Here is a 19,769-nt window from a genome sequence, read left to right as displayed (position 1 = left end):
CCGAACAAATGTGAAGGCTGTGTCATGCAGGAGCAGCAGTTCGAGCGGCGTTGTGTTTGAGCTGAAATTTAACATCAAGCTGTAACTACAGGCGAGCCTTGTTCCCTGGCAATGAGATGTCTGCACATCACAGATGCACGACTCCTTCACAAAACTGCCAGATTACCGGATTACTCCGAGGAAAAATTCGCAATGGCCTTTGATTCCTTCCCGGTGAAGCGATTTCCCACAACACTTTGTTCCCTGGCAGACCAGGAGAGACTGGGGGGTGAAATGCACGTGGTAGTATTACAGAGTGACAATAAACGCAGTCATCAGTGTCTGGGTTAGAGAGTCCAGGCCCGTGGGCACACTGATAACAGCAAAGCTTCCTGGGGTCAATGAGATTCACTTTACAAGTGGAATGAAACCAGCCCCTTCCCCTTTGCGAAGTCACAGCAAGGAGGTTTCAGCTGAAGTCAGAAATGATGACTTATCAAAGAGGGTTTGAAATATTCCACATTCCCCAGTCTGCTGCAGTTGCACGGAGAGCAAGGATGGCAGAGCAGCGGGGGGAAAGCAGGGAAAACACACAACACCCCAGGCCAGGAGGTTGCCGCACCTTCCCTGCCCTGTCCCCGCTGATGAATGTAATGTGACCCGTGTGGCAGATAGGAGAACTTCACCCCGGAAAAAGCCTTCCTGATGAGGAGCAGCTGGTTGGGTTTGGAGTGGCAGCTTTCTCTCCCTCTCCCTGGGAAGTTCTTTGTGCTGCAGCCCCCGGTAATGGAGCTCATCCCAGGTCGCTGTTTGCTGTAAGTGACGGGGTTGGGGTGGGTTTTTTTGTGCTGCGCTCTTTGATTAAATTCCCTGCCTCCTGAACGGCCTCTGTTGTTCTTTTACCAAGTGGTGAAATGATGCTGTTGTGTTTGAAGTGGTTTGATCAGAAGCTACTGGTTCGAGAGCGGGAAGCTTTCCTGTTTTGTTTGAAATGTAAATATTGTGCAACGCTGCAGACATTAGGTGTCCTTAAAAGCTGTTAGCAGGTGCTAAAAGAAACATTGGGTGTTGCAACGGCCGGTAAAGATAATTTCTCCCCTGTGGCTTATATTAACGCGTAATTCATCTCGGTAGTGGCACAAACAAGGAAGCATTTCCATTTTATCGTGAGTTTTAGTTTAAAACTGGTAAAGATGTTTTTTTTTTTTTTTTTTTAATTTGTCCGTGGCTGAGTAGGCCTTTCAGATATGATGGCCCCTACATTAACAAAATGTCCTGGTGTTATCGAAGCACAAAGAGCAGAGCATTAGTCTGCCTTGGTGTCCGAGCCAGGTGATCTTCTCCTCCATTTTCTTTCTGCTTGCTTTCTTTTTATCGTTTTTTTCCCCCTCCCATCGTGAAATTTGCACTTTTCTTGAGCAAGGAGTGCTAAATAAAAGGGGGAGAAAGTTAATGTATAAGGTGAGACAATGGGACAGCTGTTTTGAAGCAAAAAATCCAAACTCCCTGGTGAGATTAGGGATGAGCTGAATTTTAAAATTATCGAGATGCTGTTGTCACTGCAGAAGAAGAATTAAGCTTTCAGTTTTTTAATTTGCATCTTGATGTGACTTCTAATTGCAGAGTGCCTGGGGCTGGAAGGGAAGCAGGGATTGTTCTGTTTCTCTGCTGCAGAGGGTCCACGTGCAGCAGCATCCAAACCCAAACTCACAGAGATTACGGCCTTGGGACAGAGGAAAAGCCAAAACAAGCATCCTTCAGCCCTTCCCGCGTGGAGAGCAAGGCAAGCACTGCACTTCTGGAAGGGAGGAGAGCTGCACAGGAGGTATTTCATGATTGTCTTCCTAAACTGCGCCTCCCAGTGTCCTCAGGGGAGACAGATGGGCTTGTTGGAAGGAGAGGGAGGCGTGGAAATTCACCCCATCAAGACTTCTGCCTTCCCTCGCTCGTGTCTCCCCTCTCTTCCTGGGGTCACAGCTTTCCTTTTGGTGAGATGCAGCCTTTGGGGGTTGTGGATTTTCAAGAGCTGGCTGATTTGCATAGGCAGAGAATTTTTTGCAAAGTGGAGCTGGCAGTGCTGCCAGGAGTTACAGCCGGCCAACAGTTTCCCTTGTAAAACCCTGCTCCTGCTGGGGTAAATTATTTTTCAGTGCTCTGAAATTTCGGTGTGCCGGGCCTCTGTCTCAGTCAGTGAATATTTGCAGTTTCATTTCACAGTTACTGGTGTGGTTTCGTAACATTTCTGGGGGAGGGGAAAAAAAAAAAAAAAAAAAAAAAAAAGAAAAAGTAATCTATTCTCAAGATAATTGTGTCATGATGTCCCAGAAAAAGGATGGAGCTGGTGGGCCTGGGGGAGGAGACTGAGATTGCTGTAGCTCTAATGTTCTAACTCAGACCAAAGCCTGGATGCTTTCAAAAGTGCTACAATTAAAAAAAAAAAAAAAACTCTAAAAATTTGTAAAATGAGGATAAAAGACATCAATTTCTCAAAGGCATCTGCAAGGACTTGTTTTAAAACCTGGGCTCTGAAAGTGCCCAGGTTTAGGATGGCTGTTACAGTTCCAGACATGAAATGTTCTGTTTAAACTCATGTCAGTCCCCCCTGCCTGCTCCAGAATTATTCTTCTAATTGCAAGTGCTGGAAGGATGATTTTACACTGTTTTCAGTCTGTCAGTTCAGTAAATCAGCAAATTTGGTCATATTCATCCCAGCTGCAAGGCTTTAGAGGAAAAACTTTCTTGCTCTTTGAGGTTGTAAAGGACAGAGGTGGCTTTAGAATGAAGGACAGAATTAAGAATACTGAAACAGGCCTGATGGAGGGAATTTGCCCAATCCCGCAATTTACCACGGATTAAGACCTGTGCTCCTCGTGGTCCCTGAAGAATCTCGTGGTTTGTATCTGAGGTATTTTTTCTCCATGCAAAACAAGCGCAGAGGTACTTCCCCCACCACAGGGCAGAGTGGGAGAGGAGAAAGCCAGTTGTTTTGGGAAAGGAACTTAGAATTATTTGACGTGTGTTTTTTGGGGGGCTTTTAACAATGAGAGCAGGAAGACCACTGTTTTAGGAGATTTTTTTTTTTGAAGAAGAAGTCTTAAAGAGACTGGTGAAATGGTCAGCAGAGATGGGGCTGGGGCTGTCACAAACCCCTGGTGTTTGCCCGAGGTCCCTTCAGTTGCTCACCTTGGACACTGCCACCACTTTCCCCGTGATCCCTCCCGTTCCTGCAGGCATCCTGGTGAGAAATGGGCGTGACTCAGTGTCCTCCAAAGGGGAATAATGGCAGAAACCAGGCTCCAGGCACCGCTCAGCTTTAATGAAGCTGCTGTGAGCCATTGTCCCGGGGAACAGGAGAGCTGCTGTGTCCCACAGAGCCCGGCTCTGTTCTGAGCACAGCCCGGCCCTGCAGCTCGTTGATAAATAACTCCTTTTATGCTGCACATCTGGGGGAAGGGCTGCTTCCCCTGCTGGCCACATGCCTGCTAAATAAAGCCCAGAGGAAATTGGTTCTGCGTGCCGCTGTCAGAGAGGTGAAGGCTCAGCGGTGACCCCTGGCCCCTTGAACTCAGGGGAGGGGATGCTCCGCGAGGTTGGCACTGCCAAGCCTTTCCTTTGCTCCAGAAGAGCTTTCCTTGGCCAGCCAGGTTATTCTTTCAAGGGATTAGCTAGCACAGCTTGGCAAATGAGTTATAGGGGACCAGAGTCCAGCTTTTTCCTCCCTGTTCAAAGACAGAGGTTGGGGAAATGCAGAGTAATTAAAAAAAAAAATAGAGATGTTAGAGTGCAGAAGCTAGACTGTAAAATCATAGAGCAACTGTATTTTTGAATACATTTATTCATCCACGTAAAATAACCAATGATCAGCTGTGAGGCAAGTACTGACCATGCTCTTAGGACGGATTTCGGTGGTGAACGACCCAATTAATCAGACTCTTTTGAACCCCTTTTCCCCCCCTCCTGGTGAAGTGGCTGGGTGCTTCCCCAAGGTGTGCTGTGGCAAACGTGTCGGGGGGGGCTGCGAAGAGAGAAGTCACATTTCAGTGGGATTGTGCAGGGCGGTGTTTGACCCTGCAGAACGTGCTCAGACACATCCAGTGCGCCAGGGAGGACAGGAAGAATTCCAAAGGAAAGGAAAGGAAAAAGAAGCACTTGTGGCAACTCAGACCCCTGACTGTTTAAGTGCTTTGGGACCCATTTACATTTAGACACAAGTAAATACATCGAAGGCAAAAAGAGCCGAAGCCAAGCCTTTGTACAAATTTTGAGACGACTGGGCGTGCGTCTCTACGGGGGCTACTCATGAAGTTGGAAACTGGTCAGAGAGAAATTCTGTTTCATTCAATTTGTAGGATGTAATTTGAATTAAATAGTCTTCAATGAAAGGAGGTAGGAAACTGAGGAAGGGAGTGTCTTGTTTGAACAAATCAGAGAGTTGATTTGCCTCTTCCTGTGCAAATTTCCCTTAATGCTTGATATTAGCAAATTGTTTTTCCTGCAGGGAAGTGCAGAGAAACAGAAAATTTTAAAGAGGTTTTTTTTTAGGGAAGGGAAATATTCAAATCCCTGATACAAAAGCTTGCTGGGGTACCTGACTTTAAATGTCCCCTCAGGTCTTGAAGGAAAGGAAAATTTATACATGAGCTTAAATCCATACACTTATCATTAGTCCTTGCAAGTAACCCAACAGGAGCCGTTTGCTTTTGTATAATTGGTGATTAATTTTAGCTATATATCTAAAAAGTGGTCCTATTCTAGGGGAGGGAAAAAAAAAAAAGTCTGACTTATGCAATTGCAGTACAGAAATCGAAGTTCTCGTGTCCTTCTCAGCCTGTCCTTGTTTCTGTGGGTATTAGTCAGACCTTAAACAATGATGGTTTTCGTCAAAGATAAGCTCTCGAGCAAACAGGAAGAGGGTGTAGTAAAAAGTGAACATAAACCATATACTGGAACTGCTGGGATCGAAAGATTTTTATCAGCCTTTTCTTTTTCATTATGTCTGTATATTGCAATATATCCATCTATTGTCTTTTTTTTCTTCTTCTTTTGTTGCTCTCCCCCTGGCACCAGGAAATCATGTATAACACAGGGTGTCTTTGTGCCCAGGCTGAAAACTGTTGTGCAGAAATTCTTTAATTTGCATTATGAATTTAGGAATTCCTTTATGAATTAGCACAGTTTGTGGCAGGTACAGTTGACTTAAAAGTGATGGCCTGCGGAGAACAAATATCATGAGGAAAATCCAGGTTTTTTCCCCGCATTTATCCAGCCAGAGGGCAATGAGATTTTTCCTCTGTGTGTTTTTCATGGACGTTCTTACAGCAAAAAACCCTTCTGCAGTTGCCATGTGTGATCTGAAAGCAAATCAACTGATTTTAAAAAAAAGCAAATTCACAAAAAGCTCTCTGCTCTGCAGAAGCATTTTGAAGCCCTCAGTGAGGCAGATTTTAACTGTGGCTTTCCTGTACAAAATCTGGATCTTCTGTAGAGCAGAGCAGACTCCCCCGGAGGTCAGAATTAATTTGGCCCTCTGAAGAAATTGCTTGGGTAATAGAGACATTCAGCACTTTGCCATCTCTTAATTTGCCTCTTAAGTTTGGCTCACCCTGTTTCTCCCTGAACAAAACTATGCAGTCTCCTGGAAGCTTTTTAATTTCAATTCAAGGCAGGCTCTGTTGCATCTCTTGCTCTGAAGACGAAGCATCAACAGTGATTTTTTTTTTTTTTTTGCCTGTCTTGTTTGTTCAGATTTATAATTTCCCCTAGGATTTATCCCACAGTGTGTTCAGCGTGGTGGTTCCACAAAATTGTTGCATAAATAGAGCAACAATTTTGCTCTATTTGCTGGGAGCAACCTGCTTCCAGCAGCACCGGAGCTTGCTTCAGTCACAGGCATCTAAAAAACCGCATTAAAAACTCGTCCCAGAAATGTTCCCTGCCTTAGGTGGCTGAAAGCTCTCTCCCTGTCCTGCTCTACACTTGCCCTTTTTACCTCAGTGGGAATCTCGTGCTCTCAGCAGTGTCTGGAGCCATTCACCTGGCTTCCCTTGAGCTGAGGATTATTTTGCTCCCAGGGTTGTGAGAGATTTGCAAGTGCTGAGGTCAGACCTCGCTTTACCCTTCATTTTCTAGCAGCTGCCTCCCTCTTTCCCTGAGGTTGCTGCTACCCCTTTAAAAACAAACATCCCAGGAATTCTCTTTTGAAACAGGCTTCCCCTCTCCAAATCCAATTATACTCTTTCAGCTGGGTCATTTTCAGCCCCTGCCGCATTTTTGGTTCTTGGGGTTTGGTTGTTTTTTTTTTTTTTTTTAACTGAGTTTATTAAAAAACACGGCCCTGCCATGGGGAAAGCAAGGAGAATTTTCACCCTGCTGACTCCCAGCTCTGCTCCAGAGCCTCTCCTGGCTCAGGTGGGGTTCTTTTTCCCCTTTGGAAGCCAGGGCAGGGCAGACAGAGGCAGCTCCCCCCAGGCAGGCAGGGAGTGTGGGGCTCATCCCACGCAGGACAGGACAGGATGGAGCCTGGGCCACCCAGGGAATCGTGACAGGAAAAAGGAAAAGGATTCAGGATGTGAAAGTGGGAAACCAAACCTTACCCTTCGTGCTGGCTGAGATAACGGGGTGCATTTTATCTTAGCAATGACAGGAAAAATTCCGATGGCCTCGGAACACTGGCTGTAAAGTGACACACCGGAGCCGTCATCAGAATTTTGGAACGAATCATTTTAGTTTAGAAGGAATAAACATAGAACACTTTGCCAACAAACAAACAAGCAATCTCTGAAGCCATTCCATACAATTTTCCCCTGAAGTGTCAAATAGCATTCATGTTGTAGCCATGGATAAAGACCCTCTTGTTATAAGCAGTGAATGGGGCCAGTAACAGGCCACACTGGCTTCTTCCAAAAACTGGACATCTGTTCTTAGAAAACATTGGGATCCCTTCCAATGCAGTACAATTAAATGTATTCCTTAGCTCCAAAATAAAGTACAACAGTCCAGGGCAATTTCTATTTTTGCTATCTGCACAGTGCTGGGGTTCATATGGGCATCGTTTACCACTGATTCATTTTATTTTCATTAACCCCTCCGATTTGTCTTTCAGACGCTTCTTGGTCTCCCCTACTTCAGTGCTCTGGGTGTGAAGCCCCTGCCCTGCTGCCTGTGACCTGCCAGCTCCCTGGGGGGAGCAGGCTGAGGTGCCAGGAGGCAGCTCCTGCAGGAGGACGTGTCACTTGGGAGGACGCCACTCCTCTGCTCAGGTGTCTCTCTGCTGGAGCGCTCAGCAAACACTTGTTGTGTAACATCTTGCAGCCCAGCGCTGCACTGCCCGGCAGAAACAGTGGAGAGGCTCTCAGGACCGAAAAATGCTCTCATTTCTCTTGTGAAATCCCACAGAAATTTCCTTAACCACACACCGGGGGAGGGCAAAGAGCTTTGCTTCTGACAGCTGTCAGTGTTCCTTACTTTGAGCACAGCATTTGATCTCTGCAGCCAGCAAGAGGCTCAAAGTTCGTAAAATGCCTGAATCTGGGTCAGGAAATATTTCTGCCTGTTTCAAGCTGATTTCCCTGTCTGCTGCGTGCTGGAGGTGTTAAGAACAAGGCATCACTGCTGTGTCCTTGCTCTCCCTTCTGAAAATGAGCTGCTCAGGAGTTCAGCAAGAAAATTCCGGGGTAAAACTCCCCCCTCTATTAACTGACACCAACCTGTGCTCCTGAGATTTACAATGCTGTTGTTGGGATTGTTTCCCTTTTTATAACTTGCAAACTCTAAACATCAGTTTTTCTTACCCTGTTTCTCGGTCACTCTGGTGATTCCAATCCTATGAAAATGCTCGAAAACTCATGGCTTGAAAATGGACAATTTTCAAAAATCTCCATTTAATTCTGCAAGATTCTGCAAGAAATGCTGCTGCCTGTGGGTGTTTGGCTGCAGGTAAATTAGGACATCATGTTGAAACAGGTATTTTGAACCTAAGGGAGTCAAGAGTTAAAGTTTTTTAAGTGTTTTATTTTTTATTAATAGTATTTTTAAAGCCAAATGATCTTTTTAAAAGCTGGGGCATAGGAATGCAATCATTTTGGGTGTTTTACCTCTTTCCCAACCTCTCCCCACTCTTGGATATGTCACACAAAATCTGAGCTTGACTCGGTCCCATCACTAGTGAGGTTAAAATATGACACAATTTAACAGTTCAAACAGACAAGCTGCACCGCAGGGCTGTCCAGAGACAGTCAGGATGGTGTCCATGGAAAAATCAGCTGTCCCAGAAGAGAGGAGGACACTCCAAGCCCGCAGCTTTGGCTGATGGAGTGTTGCCTGCTGCTTTGTGAATGCAACGAGAACTGTTTGCATGTGTCCGTGTGTCTGTGTCAGGGCTTTTGTTTATGGCTTCGGTCACTGTTTCCATTTCAGAAGAAATAAGATAAATCCTTTTGACATTCTAGCTCTTTCTCTAGCTTGGCTCTAACTGCTGGTGAATAATTCAGATTTGGCAAAGGGTTTTGTCTGCCCTGAAACTGCATTTCTCAACATTTGCTGGTAAAATTCGCCAACTGTCGTCTGGCCTGCAAAGACTTTTACACATTTCACACCTGAAGAAAAGCCCGTGTGGGTTTTTTTTCCCAGGTCTCTCTCAGTGAACCTTTCTGCCTTTATAGATCATTATGGTTCTCCATCTACATATCAGTCATATTTTACATTACTTTATTGCCATTTGTTGCTCTTTATTACAGCTATTTACCTGCAGGTGTAATATTTTGGATGTGAGTATCAAGAGACAGAACAGGACATTAAGACAGCAGTGAAAATTTTGTGGGGTTTTTCTTGGGGTTTTTTTGTGGTTTGTTTTTTGTTTTTTTTTTTAATGGGAAGATATAGAAGACAAATGTTGGAGCAGATGCTCTGAGTTCTTAACTCTGTAGCTACAGATACTTACACATCAAAGAAAACCAAATCAAGCCTGGGGGTTCATTTTTGAGACAGAAAGGTGGGGAAAAGGACAAATTAGCTATTAATGAGCAGCACTGTGGGTGCAGTTAATGGTCACAGAGTGCTGGGAGACGTTTGCAGGTTCAGAAAGGATCCTCTGCCGTCACCAGGCCAGGGGTTTGTCACAATAATCACTACCAGTGCAGGACCTGCTTTCTCTGAAGCTATTTTTAGCAGAACAATCCGAATACAGGATATTTGGTAAGCGTCAGCATCCGCTGTTTATCAAAAATAAAAGCTCCTGCATGATTTGTAAGGCTATAAATAAAGCAAAGAGGTTCCTGTGCATTGGAATTCGTATTGTTTGCCTGAGTGGCTGCACAAGCAGCTGGGCAGCCCCGGCTCCCTCAGCCTTTCCTCGGCAGGGAGATGCTCCAGTCCCTTCCTCAGCATCTCTGCATCCCTCTGCAGGACCCACCCCGGGAGCTTCCTGTCCTGAGGAGCCCAGGAGTGGGCACAGTGAGATTAATAAACTTTAATAAATAAACACGGCGTTAACAGGCACGGAAGACACATTTAAACTGAGCTTAAAATTTGAATTTAAGAACCCGGCTGGTTTTTGACCAGCAACGAAGTGCACATGGTACAGGACAGAGCTCAGGGTCGCTGCACGGGGGTCGCCGGCCACCGCACGCTTCTTTCCTACAGCCAGTGCCTAATTAAATCTTAATTACATTTTAATTAGCTGTGGCGTGCCGGTGCGGAGGGTGCGGCCCGCGGCCGCCAGGGGGCAGCCAGAGCCCGGCCCCGGGGCTTCAATTTTGCTTTAAATCCGCCAAAAAAGCGTCGAAATTGAGCCCAAAGCCGCCCGGCCTTCCGAAACCTGGGCAAAAAAAGGGGGAGTTGTTTTTGTTGTTGTTGTTGCTTTGTCTTTCTTATTTGTTTTGGTTTGGTTTAGTTTTGGGGATTTTTTGGGAGGAGGTTTTGGGCGGGGAGTTGTTGTTTTGTTGTTATTTAGTTGTTTTTGTGTGGGTTTTGGTTGGTTTTGTTTTTTAGCTTAGCTGTAAAAGCAGTGCAAGAGCTTCAGTGAAGAAACAGTTGATTAATTGATGTTGTTCATCAGTACTGCTGTACATTTGTAATTTGGTGTTGACTGCATTAGATAATGGCATTTAACACTCCTGTGATTAAAAGTGTGTGTTTCTTAGTAGTCACGCTGTACAAAATCGAAAGACAGACATTTTTTCCCCTCCTTTCTCTGATATCTGCCTATCTATCTGTATACTTATACATCAAGCAAATAAAGATTTCTTTTTTCTTTCATTTCTTTGTGTGAAAGTCTCCATGAAATTGGAGGTATGCAGGGGTGCATAATAATAAAAAATACAATTTGATACTTGGTGTCAGAATAATTGGTTCTTTGCCTTTTGGTCAGGCCACTGTCAATTTGCAGCCTTGGTTTTAGTTTGGATTTTGTTGTTTGGGGTTTTTCTAAGGCCACTGGAATGACCATCCTGCAAGGGGCAACTCACCCCGGTGCCGTGAAAGCAAACAAGAAAACAAATAAAAGCTACAGAAGTCATGTTGCCTGTGCTGTTGGTGTTCTCTGACTTAAACACTTTGCTAGAAAGACATCAATACTGCCTACAAAAAAAAAATATCTGAACAGGAACAATGATCTGATTTGTCAAGGTCTGGGATTTTTTTTTTTTTAACTTGGGCTTTTTATTTTGCCTTTTTTTATTATGTCTGGTTTTTTCCCTGCTGTTTTCTTTAAGGCAGACAAATACGAAATTTCCTGATCTTCCTAGCAATACAAGGTATTGGCCCATGTCTTTTATAATATTTTTTGTTTAGGCTATCTGACACTCAGATAAATTTTAAAAAAACCCCTTTAAAGGTTGGTTGTTAGAGAGCTGATGAGTTAAATGAATCACCTGCTGGAGACACCTCGTTCTTTCTCCTCATTGCCTGCAGCTGGATCCTGGAGAAAATGTGTACTCTAAACACGTAGGGCAGGTTTCAGCTGCATAAATACCCAGTCCTCAGTGGATTTCAGTTTTTTCACTCCTTGGAAGGGCAGTTTGGAGCTGTGAGATCACGTAGGATTGGTAGATCCACGCATCTCCGCAGCTGCAGGTAGGAACCCAAACGATACGGGCAGGGGAAATGTTTTGAGGTCAATTCGGTGTTTAAAAAGGTTGCCAAAATAATGCAGGGGCTTCTTTCCTCAGTGAAATGTGAAAAGGTGCAAATTTAAACTCGTTTCCTGCTGGGATTCTTCTAGTCTGTCCTGAAAGGAAAGCCTTAAGGATTAAGAAGGCATTTTATTTTCTACACTGTCTCGATTTCTCCACCTCACCTTTCTGTGTCTTTTTTCTCCCATTTTTCATCTCTGCTGTGATTAATTTTTATTCCTTACTCCTGCCTCCTTCCTGTACCTTTTTTACAGCTGCTTTTCGGGCTCCACCTCAATTTATTCACTCACTTCTGATTCCAACTCACTTCTAAATATTTTCTCTCTTACTTGGGCACTAAGGATCTCAGCTGTATGCGAAAAGAAAACAAACATATCATCACGCAGAGCCACATTGTCCTTGAGGGCTGTGGGCAAAAAACACCCCACCAATGCTTCATAGAATCATCACAGAACTATAGAATGCTTTGGATTAATAGGGACCTTAAACATCACTGGATTCCGAGGTCGGTCGTGGTGGCTTTGGAATGGTAGCAATCCTTGGATATGCTGAATTTTGGAGGTGGAATCGAGCTGAGGAGGGCGGCTCATAACCGCGGTGTGTGGTGCCGGGGGAAAGAATTCCCCTCCTGTCCTGGCACAAATTCCGTGTCCGAAATTGGGGGAGCTGAGCGCCCAGAGCGTCACTGCAGCTCCCGAGCAGCAAGGACAGGGCGGCTGTCACTTGATTGCGATGCAAATTAAATCTTTCCCGACGTGGCGGGCAAGGTCCGAGCGAGCCCTCGGTGCTGGCGATTTATCCGTGCCAGCCGCAGCTCAGCCATTTTCAGTTCAGGTTGATTGCAAGGGCGTGATGGGTGAGCTGGGAAGGGAAATGCACAGCGGCGTTGTGTTTGGTGTAGTTTGTAGGCAGCAGGGGAATGCCAAAGCCGGCCCGGACATTTTGAGGTTGGAAACTGGGATCCGACAGTGGAAAAAATAAAAATAAAAATAAATAAAGTGAGGTGCACAGAGCTGAGAAGGAAGGTGCGTAGCCCCGGGGTGTGGTGTGCTCACGGAAAGCTGCAAGGCAGAGGGGAAATAAATGGAGCGCGCGTGTGTGTGATGGCACATTTTGGTGTGCGAAAATTGTGCCAGACTCGGCGAGAATCGAAGTGTTGGTGCCTGGCTGCAAAGGCCGCGCAGAGCCCCGTGGGCTGTGCGCAGCCTGCGGGTTGTAAAGGAAAGGAAATTGTCGTTTGACCCAGGAGGGAATACAGGTTTCCGAATTTAAGGGGCAAGGTCCGAGCAGGCGTTTTGTCCCCGTTTATTTCTGCGAGATGTAGCTGTAAAATTTTCAAGCGATCGTTTGAAAGGGGCAAGGTCAGCGACAGCTTTCCGTGCGGGAACATTTTTCTAGTCGAGTTTTTGGCTGGAAACGATTCGGTTTAGATTTAGACTCGGCCGTCCCGGGAATGTTACGGCACGCTCATCCCGGGGTAAGGCGGCAGCATCGGGACTGGGGCCGGGGGTTCGGGTCCGGTCCTGCCGGGGTTTGCTGGGCGGGGTGCGAGTCCCGAGCCCCCGGAACCGGGATCGGGATCGGGACAGGGATCGGGATCCCGGCTGGGAGCGGCCGGGCCCCGGGACCCCAGTGGCGCCGTCTGGCGGACACAGCGCGGCGGTGCAGGGCAGCGCCCTCCGGTGGGCAGCGGCGGAACAGCAGCGCGATTGGGCTTTGCTAAATCAATTTCTTTACGGTTGTTTATTCATTCGTGTTCACTTTGAGCTTCGCAGTGTTCCTGGGAAAATAGCAGGGAATAGGGAGCATATTCAGAATCGTCTTTAGTGCTGTTGTGGGCGGACTTTGAATGCCGGCACGGAGTTGCAGCCTGGCCACCTGTCCAGAGCAAATGAACTTAGCTTTTGTATAACGTTATCTGGTTTTCCACAGTGTTATTTTTTGTGTCATGAATAACTCGATTAAAATATTATAAAACCCCATCATTCAGTAAATGTTTGCGTTGGGTTTAAATCCCCCCTTGCAGGGGTGGGGAGGGGGGGATGGAGTTTCCTCTTTTTCTGTTAGCACAACTATATTTTGAAGCTGCCTCTGACATAGTTTTATAAGTGCCTTTGTGAAATTATTTTCATGAATGTTATTTAGGGGTGTGGGAAGGAAAAATAATAATAAAAAACCAACCTCAAACCTCAAAATTATTTGTATTCATCTTTGTATAAATGATAAATAAACTGTTGTCTGGTGTTTTCTAATGGTCCATTTCACCTATGTAAAACAATTAATTAAGCAGCTGGCCTCTTAGGGAAGGAAGGAGGGTCCTTTCAGTTGAAAAGTCCAAATCTACGGGGCTTTAGAAACCTTGACCTGAGTGTGATGGGTCCCCTCGTGTCCCCCCATGTCCCCCGTGTCCCCCTGTCCTGGTTGCAGGTCCTGCAGTCCTGCCTGGAGGTTTTGGACACCAAAGTCCAATGGCAGCATCTCTACTGACTGGGTTTCCTATTCAAGTAATCCCAAATGAACTCAAGTGCCCCCAGATCAAATTAAAAAGACTCAAAAGACCTAAAGTAACCCAGATCAAGGCTCAAATGACCCCTATGACCTAGAAATGACCCCAAAATGACCTTGATCTGACCCCAGTGACCCCAAAATAACCTTGAATGACCCGAATGACCTAGAAATGACCCTGAACGACCTTGAACTGACCTCCGGTGACCTAATTTCGAGGTTTGAAACGACCTAAAGTAACCCCCGGAAAATCGAAAAATTCTCGAATGACCCAATGACCTAGAAATGACCCGAATGACCTAGAAATGACCCCAATGACCTAGAAATGACCTTCAACTGACCCCGGTGACCCGAAAATGACCTTGAATGACCCGAATGACCTAGAAATGACCCTGAACGACCTTGAACTGACCTCCGGTGACCTAATTTCGAGGTTTCAAACGACCTAAAGTAACCCCTGGAAAATCGAAAAATTCTCGAATGACCCAATGACCTAGAAATGACCCGAATGACCTAGAAATGACCCCAATGACCTAGAAATGACCTTCAACTGACCCCGGTGACCCGAAAATGACCTTGAATGACCCGAATGACCTAGAAATGACCCTGAACGACCTTGAACTGACCTCTGGTGACCTAATTTCGAGGTTTGAAATGACCTAAAGTAACCCCTGGAAAATCGAAAAATTCTCGAATGACCCAATGACCTAGAAATGACCCGAATGACCTAGAAATGACCCCAATGACCTAGAAATGACCTTCAACTGACCCCGGTGACCCGAAAATGACCTTGAATGACCCGAATGACCTAGAAATGACCCTGAACGACCTTGAACTGACCTCCGGTGACCTAATTTCGAGGTTTCAAACGACCTAAAGTAACCCCTGGAAAATCGAAAAATTCTCGAATGACCCAATGACCTAGAAATGACCCGAATGACCTAGAAATGACCCCAATGACCTAGAAATGACCTTCAACTGACCCCGGTGACCCGAAAATGACCTTGAATGACCCGAATGACCTAGAAATGACCCTGAACGACCTTGAACTGACCTCCGGTGACCTAATTTCGAGGTTTCAAACGACCTAAAGTAACCCCTGGAAAATCGAAAAATTCTCGAATGACCCAATGACCTAGAAATGACCCGAATGACCTAGAAATGACCCCAATGACCTAGAAATGACCTTCAACTGACCCCGGTGACCCGAAAATGACCTTGAATGACCCAAATGACCTAGAAATGACCCTGAACGACCTTGAACTGACCTCCGGTGACCTAATTTCGAGGTTTGAAATGACCTAAAGTAACCCCTGGAAAATCGAAAAATTCTCGAATGACCCAATGACCTAGAAATGACCCCAATGACCTAGAAATGACCCCAATGACCTAGAAATGACCTTCAACTGACCCCGGTGACCCCAAAATGACCTTGAATGACCCGAATGACCTAGAAATGACCTGGATCTGACCTCCAGTGACCCCTGTGACTTCAAGTTACCCTGATGAAGCTCTCAAATGACCTGGAGCACCCTGTACAAATGCTCCTTAATGTCTGTCAGAGCAGCCTGGGTTCCCAAATCAGCTCCTGTGATTCCCACAGACACAAGCTGAGATAAGTCTGATTTAGGTTTTAATTTTATTTCAATTAAGGGGAAAAAGAAAAATTACAAAAAAAAGAAAAAAAAAGAAAAGAAAAAATAAGGGGGGAAAAAAAAAAAAAAAAAAAAAAAAAAAAAAAAAAAAAAAAAAAAAAAAAAGCAAGCACTTTGCCCTTGTCGAGATGTTCCACAGCAAATTCATATTCTGTGAAGAGCTGCTGGAGCCTTCTGTCCCTGCAGCAGCTGTCCCAAAAGCCCGGCCAGGTCCTTTGGGGTCTCTGAAATGCCCATTTCTGGGACCGTCTGTGCTGAGGACGCTCGGGGCCTCTGGGGAGTCGGCGCCACTGGTTGCAGTTCAATCCCTTCAGCTGCTGGGCTCCTCCTGTCACCCCAGAAACAGAAATGAATTCCTCTCCCACATACCTGGATGGCCTCAGGGTCCCCTGAGTGCTGGTGCCCACCACAGCTGTCTGTGTGTGTGGGTCAGACGTGCCGGGCCATGGATCCACACAGTCCAAGGGATCTGACTGTCCCTTTCCCCCACGTGGCTACAGGCAGGGCCCCTCTCATCCTGCTCCGCTGCCTTTCTCCTGGAAATACGTTCCTGAGGTGCCTTCAGAGAATCACTCCAATATCATCATTCTTACACCGTCCAGAGTCCTGTCCACAAGAGACCGGAGCAGCCGTGACTCCAGAGGAGCTTCCTGGGCTGGATGTCGCTCTTCTCAGTTCCCCTGCGCCGGCTGCTGAGGAGGAGGTGGGTTCTCCATCCCCTGCTCCTGAAGGGAAAACCAGAGGTTACCTTGTGCAGTGTGTCCTCTCTCCCTGGCCGGGGGACATCTGCTCCTGATGGCAGAAGGGTCTGCTCTTCCTCTGAAGGTTCCGTTCTCATTACGGAGCTCTGCTGCTCTGGGCATCCAGCAGGCAAGGTGCTCGTGGTGCTGCAAGGCTCAGCTTGTTTCCAGGCAGGACTGCTTGGCTCCTTCCCCCGGGATGATGTCACTCAGGGGTCGTGCAGAGGGGTTTGATGCCATTAGCAGAGAGATTCCCCGGGGGGAGTTGTCAGAGACGAGTCCTGCAAGAGAGGAAGAACACTGCCTCACCTGTCTGAGCAGCTTATGGAGACGGTGACAGAACTCACACTTTGGGTTCGTCTCTTACTGTCACCCAAGACTGCCCAGGGACCTCAGGAGTCCCCACATCCCCTCCAGCAACCCCTGTGTCCTCAAGCAGCCCCTGGGGTTCTGCGCCCTCAGCTCCCAGGGAGCAGCAGCCCGTCTGCAAATCAGACTCTCCCACAGCTCCCCTCCCAGCCTGGTCCCTCCATTCATCTCCTCTCCTCAGCAGCAGGATCTGAGCAAGCCAGAGAATTCACCTGGCTCAGGGTGGCCCTTCAGTTCTGCTGCACACAGCCAGTACAGAGTCTTAACCTGGGTTAAAAACCCAAAAGCGACGAATGTTGTTCCACGGGAAAAGCACACACCAAGTCAGTGGACGCTCCTGGCCTCTCCCAGCCCTGTACAGCGAGTCTGGAGGGGATGGGCAGAGGCAGCTCTGGATGGAACACCCACAGTGGGAATTCCCATCCACACAGTCACCACGAGCGCCTGAATCAAATGCGCCTGCTCACCTTCCCCACGGAGCGAAAGAACATCTGAACATTTGTTCCCCCTTTGGCATAAAATTCCAGTCAGACACGGAAGTTCCTGGGACTACCAGGAAACACGTCTTGGCCCAGAGAGGGCTCCAGTGTGGTGAGCCCCTGGTAGAACAGCAGATCCTGACACCCTGAGCAATCTATTCGAATATTCCAGATCCTGACACCCCGAACAATCCACTGTCGTGTTCTTTTTTACAAATGGCACATGGATTCCTTCCCAGCTGCTGTCCCGTGGCTGCCCCTGCCCTCTGCTCCCGGGGCTCCCTGCACGTTTCCCCCTCAGGGCTTGTTCAGACTGTGCCATTATCCCTGCCTGTTCCTTTGCCTTCTCCTCAGCCCGCCCTTCACATCCGTCACACACCTGATGTGCCTTTCTGACCGATTCCTGCCACCTCTCCATCCCCTGCTCCCACTGCCCGGGGCCTCTCAGCCCCCACAGCCACCAAATTCTCTCCAAAATCACTCACCCCACCCATGGCGCAACCACAAGCCCTTCGTGTACCAGGCCAGCTTTGGTGACACGTTGTCTCTTATATGGCACCCCAAAGATGGTCCTGTACCCTACAGGGCACCCCAAAGCCACTCCCTGTACCTTACAGGGCACCCCAAAGGCGGTCCCTGTACCCTACAGGGCACCCCAAAGCCGGTCCCTGTACCCTACAGGGCACCCCAAAGCCGGTCCTGTAGTCCTGTACCCTACAGGGCACCCCATAGCCGGTCCCTGTACCCTACAGGGCACCCCAAAGCCGGTCCTGTACCCTACAGGGCACCCCAAAGCCGGTCCCTGTACCCTACAGGGCACCCCAAAGATGGTCCTGTACCTTACAGGGCACCCCAAAGCCGGTCCCTGTACCCTACAGGGCACCCCAAAGGCGGTCCTGTACCTTACAGGGCACCCCAAAGGCGGTCCCTGTACCCTACAGGGCACCCCAAAGGCGGTCCCTGTACCCTACAGAGCACCCCAAAGCCGGTCCCTGTACCCTACAGGGCACCCCAAAGCCGGTCCCTGTACCCTACAGGGCACCCCATAGCCGGTCCCTGTACCCTACAGGGCACCCCATAGCCGGTCCCTGTACCCTACAGGGCACCCCAAAGCCGGTCCCTGTACCCTACAGGGCACCCCAAAGCCGGTCCTGTACCCTACAGGGCACCCCAAAGCCGGTCCCTGTACCCTACAGGGCACCCCAAAGCCGGTCCTGTAGTCCTGTACCCTACAGGGCACCCCATAGCCGGTCCCTGTACCCTACAGGGCACCCCAAAGCCGGTCCTGTAGTCCTGTACCCTACAGGGCACCCCAAAGCCGGTCCTGTACCCTACAGGGCACCCCAAAGGCGGTCCTGTAGTCCTGTACCCTACAGGGCACCCCATAGCCGGTCCTGTACCCTACAGGGCACCCCAAAGCCGGTCCCTGTACCCTACAGGGCACCCCATAGCCGGTCCTGTACCCTACAGGGCACCCCAAAGCCGGTCCTGTACCCTACAGGGCACCCCAAAGCCGGTCCTGTAGTCCTGTACCCTACAGGGCACCCCAAAGCCGGTCCTGTACCCTACAGGGCACCCCATAGCCGGTCCTGTACCCTACAGGGCACCCCATAGCCGGTCCCTGTACCCTACAGGGCACCCCATAGCCGGTCCCTGTACCCTACAGGGCACCCCAAAGCCGGTCCTGTACCCTACAGGGCACCCCATAGCCGGTCCTGTACCCTACAGGGCACCCCATAGCCGGTCCCTGTACCCTACAGGGCACCCCAAAGCCGGTCCTGTACCCTACAGGGCACCCCAAAGCCGGTCCTGTACCCTACAGGGCACCCCAAAGCCGGTCCTGTACCCTACAGGGCACCCCAAAGCCGGTCCTGTACCCTACAGGGCATCCCAAAGCCGGTCCTGTACCCTACAGGGCACCCCAAAGGCGGTCCTGTACCCTACAGGGCACCCCAAAGCCGGTCCCTGTACCCTACAGAGCACCCCAAAGCCGGTCCTGTACCCTACAGGGCACCCCAAAGCCGGTCCCTGTACCCTACAGGGCACCCCATAGCCGGTCCCTGTACCCTACAGGGCACCCCAAAGCCGGTCCTGTACCCTACAGGGCACCCCATAGCCGGTCCCTGTACCCTACAGGGCACCCCAAAGATGGTCCTGTACCCTACAGGGCACCCCAAAGGCGGTCCCTGTACCCTACAGGGCACCCCAAAGCCGGTCCTGTACCCTACAGGGCACCCCATAGCCGGTCCCTGTACCCTACAGGGCACCCCAAAGCCGGTCCCTGTACCCTACAGGGCACCCCAAAGCCGGTCCTGTACCCTACAGGGCACCCCAAAGCCGGTCCTGTACCCTACAGGGCACCCCAAAGCCGGTCCCTGTACCCTACAGGGCACCCCAAAGATGGTCCTGTACCCTACAGGGCACCCCAAAGGCGGTCCCTGTACCCTACAGGGCACCCCAAAGCCGGTCCTGTACCCTACAGGGCACCCCATAGCCGGTCCCTGTACCCTACAGGGCACCCCAAAGCCGGTCCCTGTACCCTACAGGGCACCCCAAACCCGCTCCATGTACCTTCCAGGCACCCCAAAGCCGTCCCTCTCTCTCCCCCTCTCTCCCCCTCTCCTGCTTTTTTCCCTCCCTCCCTCCCTCCCTCCCTCTCTCTCTCTCCCGGGGCTGCCGCTCCCTCCATCCCAGGCCGATCCCGGCCGCATGGCCCGATGTTCCGGGCACGTTCAGCCGCCCCGAGCCGCCCCCACCATCCCCCGGTGAAACTCCAGTTTCAGCCCCGCGTTCCGGAGCTCGGGCTGTGCAGAGCCGTGTCCGTGCCAGGAGCCAAACCCTGCCCCAGAGGTGCTGCCCCAAGGCGGGAGAGACACCGGGACCCGTGTCAGGGGCGCTCACACCCACAGCTTC

At 49.0% G+C, this 19,769-nt stretch overlaps 1 long non-coding RNA gene across 1 annotated transcript; it reads left to right on the top strand.

The window, feature by feature from the left end:
* The first annotated feature begins 334 nt into the window (after positions 1-334).
* Positions 335-10,233, top strand: LOC136303934 (uncharacterized). The gene is made up of 3 exons (XR_010724314.1): positions 335-794; positions 1,603-1,804; positions 7,082-10,233. It is a non-coding gene; the product is annotated as an uncharacterized lncRNA (long non-coding RNA).
* The last annotated feature ends 9,536 nt before the right edge of the window (positions 10,234-19,769 follow it).

The sequence above is a fragment of the Chamaea fasciata genome, unplaced genomic scaffold (genome assembly GCF_029207755.1).
Source record: "Chamaea fasciata isolate MVZ Bird 193981 ecotype frontalis unplaced genomic scaffold, bChaFas1.0.hap1 SCAF_2, whole genome shotgun sequence".
Taxonomy (NCBI): domain Eukaryota; kingdom Metazoa; phylum Chordata; class Aves; order Passeriformes; family Sylviidae; genus Chamaea; species Chamaea fasciata.
Note: the sequence above shows the minus strand (reverse complement) of the source record. Positions and strands in the feature narration are given on the sequence as shown.